This window comes from Bubalus kerabau, chromosome 4, assembly GCF_029407905.1.
Source record: "Bubalus kerabau isolate K-KA32 ecotype Philippines breed swamp buffalo chromosome 4, PCC_UOA_SB_1v2, whole genome shotgun sequence".
NCBI classification, from domain to species: Eukaryota; Metazoa; Chordata; class Mammalia; order Artiodactyla; family Bovidae; genus Bubalus; species Bubalus kerabau.
In genome coordinates, this window is record NC_073627.1 from 50,313,918 (window position 1) to 50,322,195 (window position 8,278).

General features: G+C 44.1%; 1 long non-coding RNA gene across 1 annotated transcript; it reads left to right on the top strand.

Annotated features, from left to right (window-relative positions):
• The first annotated feature begins 1,893 nt into the window (after nucleotides 1–1,893).
• LOC129651406 (uncharacterized) lies at nucleotides 1,894–7,917 on the top strand. Its single transcript, XR_008714125.1, has 3 exons — nucleotides 1,894–2,092; nucleotides 6,428–6,523; nucleotides 7,715–7,917. It is a non-coding gene; the product is annotated as an uncharacterized LOC129651406 (long non-coding RNA).
• Nucleotides 7,918–8,278: the final 361 nt, after the last annotated feature.

Here is an 8,278-nt window from a genome sequence, read left to right on the forward strand (position 1 = left end):
TGGTTTGACAAACTGAGAAAGATGGTCAGCAGAGAAAAAAATGATGAAATAGATGTGAAAGTGAAGCAGAAATGGCTCCTTTGCATTTTCATACTTAATTTCCTGTTTTAGCAATCGGACTCCTAACCAACAAACCACCTCACAGCCTTGTTAGAATTAAATACGAGGAGGTCTTTAAGGAGCCAAGCCAGGATTAAAACCAGTGCTTACTAAATGGCATGTAGAAGTTGTTATGCTCTTCGCTCACATCTGTGGTGGGCTTCTATTCAGATAAAGGTTTTGTTGATTTTTTTGTGTGTGACAAAGCAAAAAAAAATTTTGACTTTATAGACCTATAAGGCTTAAATGTCTATTTAGCTCACAGCACCAAATAGCTGCATGCCAAGGCAAATCCAGGGAAGACTAAGGCCTCATTACCAAGGCTCTGAAGGCCCTGCTCGGCTCTAAGGAATCCAGAAGGCAAGCTAAGCATGTACTTTCAGCACCAGCAAAGCAAAGAACCCAAAATAAAATCAGAAAAGAGAACATTTAAAAGGAAATGAACTTAATTTCAACAATACTTTTGAGTTTAGGGCAGTTTTTAAAATTTTTTAGCCTTTTTTAAAAATTGAAATTGCATATAGAGTGATATTCTTTTCACTGTTTAGCATCTCTAAAAGTTTTTGGCTCTGAACTATTACAGAAATTAGACAGCAACCAATCTTTGGGATAGATAGGATTGAGTTCAGGTAATTTGCCAAATTGTTTGATGAATAACCTATAAATGTAGCCCTTAACCCACCTAGGAGTATTCGCAATGAATGAGGTCAATGGTTTGCCCAAAGGACCTCTGACAGGTGTATTTCAAGTGACAAATGGAGCATAACAGGGCAGATCTCTTCCTGTAGCCCCAGAATTAGGAACCAGGGCCCCTGGTGAAATGTCGAGTACTGCACTCTCTAAAGGGAAGTCAGCCATCTCACCAAGGCCATACTAAGAGACTATAAACTGGTCCTGCCATTAGCAACCAGGCCAGTCATCCTCATCTCTACATTACGATAGCGATCATACAGGACACAGTATTGATGACCAAAATTCATACATGCCTCCCCTCCATTCCCGATAACACTGGGGAGGGAAGAGGGCCCATTCCTCCAAAACCCAAGGGGAGTGTGTGTTTCAGATGAGGAGTGGGGAATGAAATTCACTCCCTAGCTGGTTGGTTACTGTAGCCCTCCCTCAGCCCAGTGCTTCCTGATGAGAGAGTCTCTGGAAGAGTTTAACACGTGTATCGGGAATCTGGGTTCTCAGAAATGAAGGTGGACAGGATGAGGTGGAATGCCAGGCCAGGAAAATGACACTGATCATCCAGGCAAAGGCTACCATACCATACCACCTTTACTTAGGTCCTCAGCAGAAGAGAGAAGCAGAGCCCACCCAAAGGAGACTAGAGTCACCTCCTTGCCACCAGCAGGTGGCCGAGGAGCACCCCTGTGGCTGGCTTACCGCTCCTCCCTGCCCTCAATACCAGAGGCGCCAGGGCCCAGAGCAAGGTGGGGTGAAGGGGAAGAGCAGGCTGTAGCTTCCCCAGCTAGCCCCCTGCTCCTACGTTGTAATCACTGTCAGGACCTATTCCTCATGCCCAGCACGTGCCTGGTCCAGAGAAGACATCTGATACTTGTGTTCAAAAAGGAAGGAGTGAATGAAAGTTCCCCTACTCCAGTTCACCCCCTTTCTCAGCCACTCATTGCTTTCCTGGCTTAGGAGTCTTACATGTCGGTCAGAGGAGGGTGTTCCCTTGGCTCAGAGACTTAGGTAACAATGTGGCATTACCCAAGGTACACATGGTGTGTGTGTCACATTTCTCAGGAAATGTCAGCTTCTGGGCAGGGCTTAGACTCCCGCAGCTCCTAGTCCCACCCTCAGCCTTTCATTCCAGCTCAGAGGGTGGAAGAGGATAAATTTCTGCTCTTGTGAGCCTTGTTGCATTTCTATCCGAAGACCTCCGACAGCAGCATGAAGTTGGCAGGCTTCCTCCTGCTTGTGACCCTAGTCATCCTCTGCTCCGTCATGCAGGAGCTTCAGGCTGCAGTGAGACCGTTTAGACTTTTTGGTGAGTCCATGCAGAAGGCAGCCCCATCCTTTTTGCAACGAAGGAGCCAGATTGTAAGCCATGGGGGGCCAGTGGGTGCAGGGGAAGGAGGGGAAGAAAAGAGAGAGGGAAAGGTATTCCCGGCAAGCAGTCACTGCAGGGGCCCGCCTTGACTGCAGGATCTCTGTGCTTCTGCTTTTACTTTTTCCCCTCCTTTCCTCTGGTCATCCCTCCATCTGGACTCTCCGAAAGGGAAGCCTTTTGCCCTCTCATTGGCCTCCGTCCATTTCTCCAGCCTCTCTCTCTCTTCACCAGTTTCTTTATCTCTTGCTACAAATAAGTTGGATTGCTTACAGAAGAATTTTCTTAAAGATGTGAAACATGATTCATCTTTCCCTTTTACTGCCAACATTCTCAAAGGAGTAATCTTCATTCTCTGCCTTTTCTTCCCCATGACTCATCCCTTAATCCCCTGAAGGCTGACTGTAGTCTCTATTGCTGCCTCTACCACTCTCCCAGATCTTCTCCTTCTTCACCTTTTTTTTTCTTAAAAATAAAAAAAAAATTTTTTTTTTTTTTAATTTACTTATTTGGGCTTCCCAGGTGGCGCTAGTGGTAAAGAACCTGCCTGTCAATGCAGGAAACATAAGAGACTCAGGTTCGATCCCTGGGTTGGGAAGATCCCCTGGAGGAGGGCACGGCAACCCACTCCAGTATTCGTCCCTGGAGAATCCCACGGACAGAGGAGCCTGGTGGGCTACATAGGGTCACAAACAGTCAGACATGACTGACGTGACTTAGCACACACGTGTTTTCTTATTTACTTGGCTGTGCCAGGTCTTAGCTGCCGCACGTGAGATCTTCCATCTTCATTGCAACATGCAGCATCTTTAGCTGCTCCATGTTAGATCTAGTTCCCTGACCAGGGATTGAACCCAGGCTCCCCGCAATGGGATCATACTGTCTTGGCCGCTGGACCACAAGGGAAGTCCATCTCCCAGACCTTCTTAACAAACCTCACAACTGTCTTGAGGAACCAGTTAAAGATTAAAAGTCTTTAAGCTCTGCAGCATCTTTTTGCTCGCCAGTCCATCAATTCTCCAGCTTTTTTCTCTCTTAGATTATCTTCACTGTATCTTCTTCTCCCTAAATGTCACTGGAAACTCTTGCCCCTCTTTTCTTTGTTCTCCTTCCCTTACATTGGTTGCCAAATACCAGTCATTCTTTGCAACTGGTTCTTACACATGTTCCTTCCTTTCCGACCCTCGTTGTCACACTGCCTTTTCAGCCCTGATTACTCCACGCTCGGCCCAGTGCAGTGGCTTCCTGACAGCTCTCCCTGCCCCTCTCTTTCTTCTGAAAGTTGCCTGCTTGGTGAATCCTGGTCCATGCTATGCTCTCACACCAGTTAATCTTTGTAAGTAAACTGCCATCACATCTCTCTCTTGACCTACCAAGTGAAATCTCAATCCTAGGTCCCTCTGTAACTTCGTCCCCTGCCTGCCGTGGGCTTCTCTAGCAGCTCAGACAGTAAAGAATCTGCCTACAATTCAGGAGACCTGGGTTCAATCCCTGGGTTGAGAAGATCCCCTGAAGAAGGAAATGACAACCCACTCCAGTATTCTTGCCTGGAGAATCCCATGGACAGAGGAGCCTGGCGGGCTACAGTCCATGGGGTTGCAAAGAGTCAGACATGACTGAATGGTGGGGAAGGGAGGCGCTGCAAACCTGTCTGCCTTGACTTCCAACTATTCCTTATTACTTATCCAGCCTTCCGTTTGCTACTCTTCCTGTATTCCTTGTATTTCAGGGTGAATAGTGGGAAGATGAGGCACCTAGGGTGCACAATTGAAGGAGGCGCTCACTCTCAGAGTTGTTCAAGGGCCTCCTTAAATGTTGTGTCCTGGGTGCGTCATGCACCTTTTCCTAGTCCCGCCCTGTTGCATTTTCCCCTTATGAATTTTTGCTAGTAATTCTTTTCTCTTCTCCACCCTCCCTCTCAATTCTGCCTTTAAAAGATTCCCATACTTCAAGACTTACCTTTCCTGATTCGCTGGAAGTGATGTCCTGTCTTTTGCGAGCCCCTTTAGTCCTTTAGATAAACGTCTCTCAGGACGTGTGTCACATACTGCTTTGCTTTTAGTACTTTAAACATACACTTTATCTCCACTGTGAGGCTCTAAGCTGCTGGAGAGTAATAACCTAATCTTACATCTCCAAGGGCTTCGCAGGTGGCTCAGTGGTAAAGAATCTGCCTGCCAATGCAGGAGACTCGTATTTGATCCCTGGGTTGAGAAGATCCCTGGAGAAGGAAATGGCAACCCACTCCCGTATTCCTGCCTGGGAAATCCCCATGGACAGAGGAGCCTAGCAGGCTACAGTCCGTGAGGTTGCAAAGAGTCGGACATGACTTAGCAACTAAACAGACCAATCCAGTCCACATATCCATACTTCCTGTATAACTTAACCTCTGCTTTTTACATAGTAAGAAATCAACAGGTATTAATGAATGACCAAACTGCTGTGAGTGGAGACAAGAATTCTCCCATTCTCTCACCATAAATCAACAACAGCTAATAAAAGCATGGAGGGACTGTACTGATTTTCTTTGAGGTCAGCAAGTACATTGTAGACATCCCACCAGGCTCCCATCTTACATCATCAGACATTGCTAATCAATTATAGCACTCTTTCTCTTTGAGCCTGAACAAGGCGATCCAGCCTTATCCACACAGCATGAGAACAGTCACCTCCATTGACTGGAGCTGACACTGGAGAGTGAACTTCATCCAGCCCTCCTGGATCCAAGGACTTCATTTTACCTTTGAGAAAACAAAGGCCCAGAGAGGTTCAGAGACAGAATTAGGTAGAGAATCTCCTGATCACAGCTGAGTCACCCACCCAAGCATGGCACACATTCCTCCACAGCTCTGCACGCATTTTGTAAGAAACCCTTGCAGGGTCTTAACCAGCTCCCTGGACCTATTTCGTTGGTCCTCAAAGACTAACCTTGAGGCTCTGGGAGTGTGCAGAGCCTCCACTTGGGTCAGGAGTGACTCCTTGAAATCTGGAGATGGACTCTTCATGGCAGGGTCAGTTTCACCCTCTGGGATGGCAGAGGGAGGTTGGCCTAGGGGCCCGAGAGTCTGGGTTGGATCCAGCTTCTGTACTGACTAGTGGGAAAGTCACCTCAGTGCACCCCAGCTGCCATGCCTGTAAAAAGGGGCCAGTCAGACTCATTGCACAGAGTGACTGCAAGGCACACTTGATGACATTCAGCTAAGTCTTCCCTTCTCTGCCCCTTTCCTTGCTGAGAGAAGAGAGGGCATTGAAGTGGGCTTCTCTGCACTTCCCCTCCACAGATACAATTATCCTCCTTTTCAAAAAAATTTTTGAGTGTAGTTGATTTACAATGTTGTATTAATTTCAAGTGTACAACAAAGTGAATTAATTATGCATGTACATATATACACTCTTTTTTTTAAGATTCTTTTCCCATATAGGCCATTACAGAGTATTGAGTAGAGTTATTATCTATTTTATACACAGCCGTGTGTATATGCGAATCCCAATCTCCCAATTTATCCCTTCCCCCTTTATCCTCTGGTAACCATAAGTTTGTTTTCTACATCCATGACTATACTTCTGTTTTGTAAATGAGTTCATTGGTACCCTTGTTTTTTTAAGATTCCACATATAAGCGATTTCATATGATATTTGTCTTTCTGTGTCTGACTTACTTCACTCAGTATGACAATCTCTCAGTCCATCCATGTTGCTGCAAATGGCATTATTTTATTCTTTTTTATTGCTGAGTAATATTCCACTGTATATATGTGCCATAGCTTCTTTACTCATTCCTCTGTTGATGGACATTGAGGTTGCTTCCATGTCCTGGCTATTGTAAACAGTGTGGCAATGAACACTGGGGTGTATGTATCTTTTTGAATCATGGTTTTCTCTGGGTTGGAGAAGGAAATGGCCACCCACTCCAGTGCCCTTGCCTGGAAAATCCCATGGACAGAGGAGCCTGGTAGGCTACAGGCCATGAGGTCGCAAAGAGTCAGACACAACTGAGAGACTTCACTTTTTTTCACTTTTTCTCTGGGTATGTGCCAGGAGTAACTAATTATTCTGTTCTTTAAAGTAGACCTTGCTTTGTTGAGATTGTGTGAATGCCTTGCTTTTCATTGAAATACATAAGACGTTGATGAGTACTATTCTGTGATTAATCGTTCATAAATTATATTATGTATTGAACTGGAAGAAGGGGGAAATGGCTGCTTAATCATGGGCTGGCCTCCCTAACACCTGTGTCTGGAGCACGCCGTTTTCAGCTGGTCTGTTCTAATTCAGGCACCTGTGTTGAACTCTGCAATGGTGACTGGGACTGTGGGCCAGAAGAGAGCTGTGTCAGCAATGGCTGTGGCCACGTCTGTGTTTCGAACTAAGGTAAAAACGTCAGGTCCTTCCCTGCTTCCTCATTCCATGTTGAAGCCAGGCAGGCGGTACACTTGGCCCTAGTGGAACTTCCCAGAAGTAGATGAGACAGAAGCCTATCTGTTATGACCTCTCCCTCTTCACCCATCCTTCCCAAGAAAAAGAAGCACCTATCCCAGGATGGTGGTTTCCAAATAATTTCATTTAAAATAATTTCATTACCTGATATATCCTAGAGAAAAATCAGACTATTCATTTGAGAGGAAAAAAAAAAAAAGATAAAAATCACCCACCCCCAAATGATGTTTGCTTAACACTTTGGTGCATATTTTAAACACATAACACACATGTGTATAATATCTATGTGAAAACAAGATAATCGTGTACCTATTTTGATTTCTTGATTATTTCACTTAGAGATAGCTAGCGAGAAAATTCCCTGGCAGTCCAGTGGTTAAGATTCCATGGTTCCAATGCAGAGGACACAGGTTCGATCCCTGGTTGGGGAATTAAGATCCCGCATGTGGTACGCTACAGCCGTTTTTAAAAAAAGAAGAAATAGCTAGTAAACAACTTTTAATATCAACACTGATGTTTCTATCCCATCATCTCTAATGCCCTTCATGTGTGCTCACGTGTGTGTCCACCATGTATGGTCATATACTTAGCAAGCTCCATAAGACACGTTTAACATATTTCTTATTTTTAATATCATTAATATGGCTGTAGTGAATACTGATTAGTGTACACACCGTTATTAATTTATTTGGAATAAATTCTAAGGTGTACAATTGATGACCAAGGAGTATGCTTATTTTAAGCCTTGGATGACATTGCCATAGTAAATAATAAGAGCCCCTTTCCTATAAAAATATTTCAGAGGCTTCACATGATAAATCCTTTACTGTCAGTAGCTATCGATTGAAAACAATGAAAAATAAAAAAGCTACCAGGATTCAGTTTTGATTACAAATTGTGTTAAACACAACTGAATCAACACATACTTTTAAATAACCTGCTTGTGTTCAGAATGCATTATTTGCCTTATCCACCCACAATCCCTAGGGCATTTATGGCTTTGTTGGTTCCTGGCAGATTCTTATTGAGTCCCAGAACTGGAAAATCTTGTCTCTCAATTGTATTCTGTGGATCCAGGTCCCCAAACAGCAGGTCTCATGCATAATTATTTTATACATTTCACAGGATGAAGACTTACCCTAAGGGTCCCCTTTCTCTAGCAATTGTTCATTCCTTCCTAGAGTTCCTATTTGCAAAGATGTGACTATTCGAAGGTCCTTGCCCAGGAAGACAGATGAAGACAGGGACCTATGGATGGAGTGGACAAAGGATGAGGTTGGGAAGAGAAAATAATTGTTTCTTTTAATAAATCATCATCATTAAAAGTACCCACAGTACTTGATTTGTTTGGTGAGGGATGATAAGGAAGAAAATGAGGCAATGGGGAATAGATGACATTTGTTGAACACTTCCTATTCAACAAGGACTGTGTTATATACCCCACAAGTATCATCTAATTTATCCTACAACAACCTTGTGACTATGCTTATTATCACTACCACTTTACATATAAGGACACTGAAGTCTGAAGAAATCAATTTGCTCAAAGTCATCTAACAGACAAGTGTCAGGGCTTTAAGTATATTTCCACGTCAAACTTTAAGTCCTATACATTATGGCATAGTGGTTAGGAGATCCAACTTGAAATTTCAAACCTAGGCCCACCATACAACTGTGTGACCTTTAGCA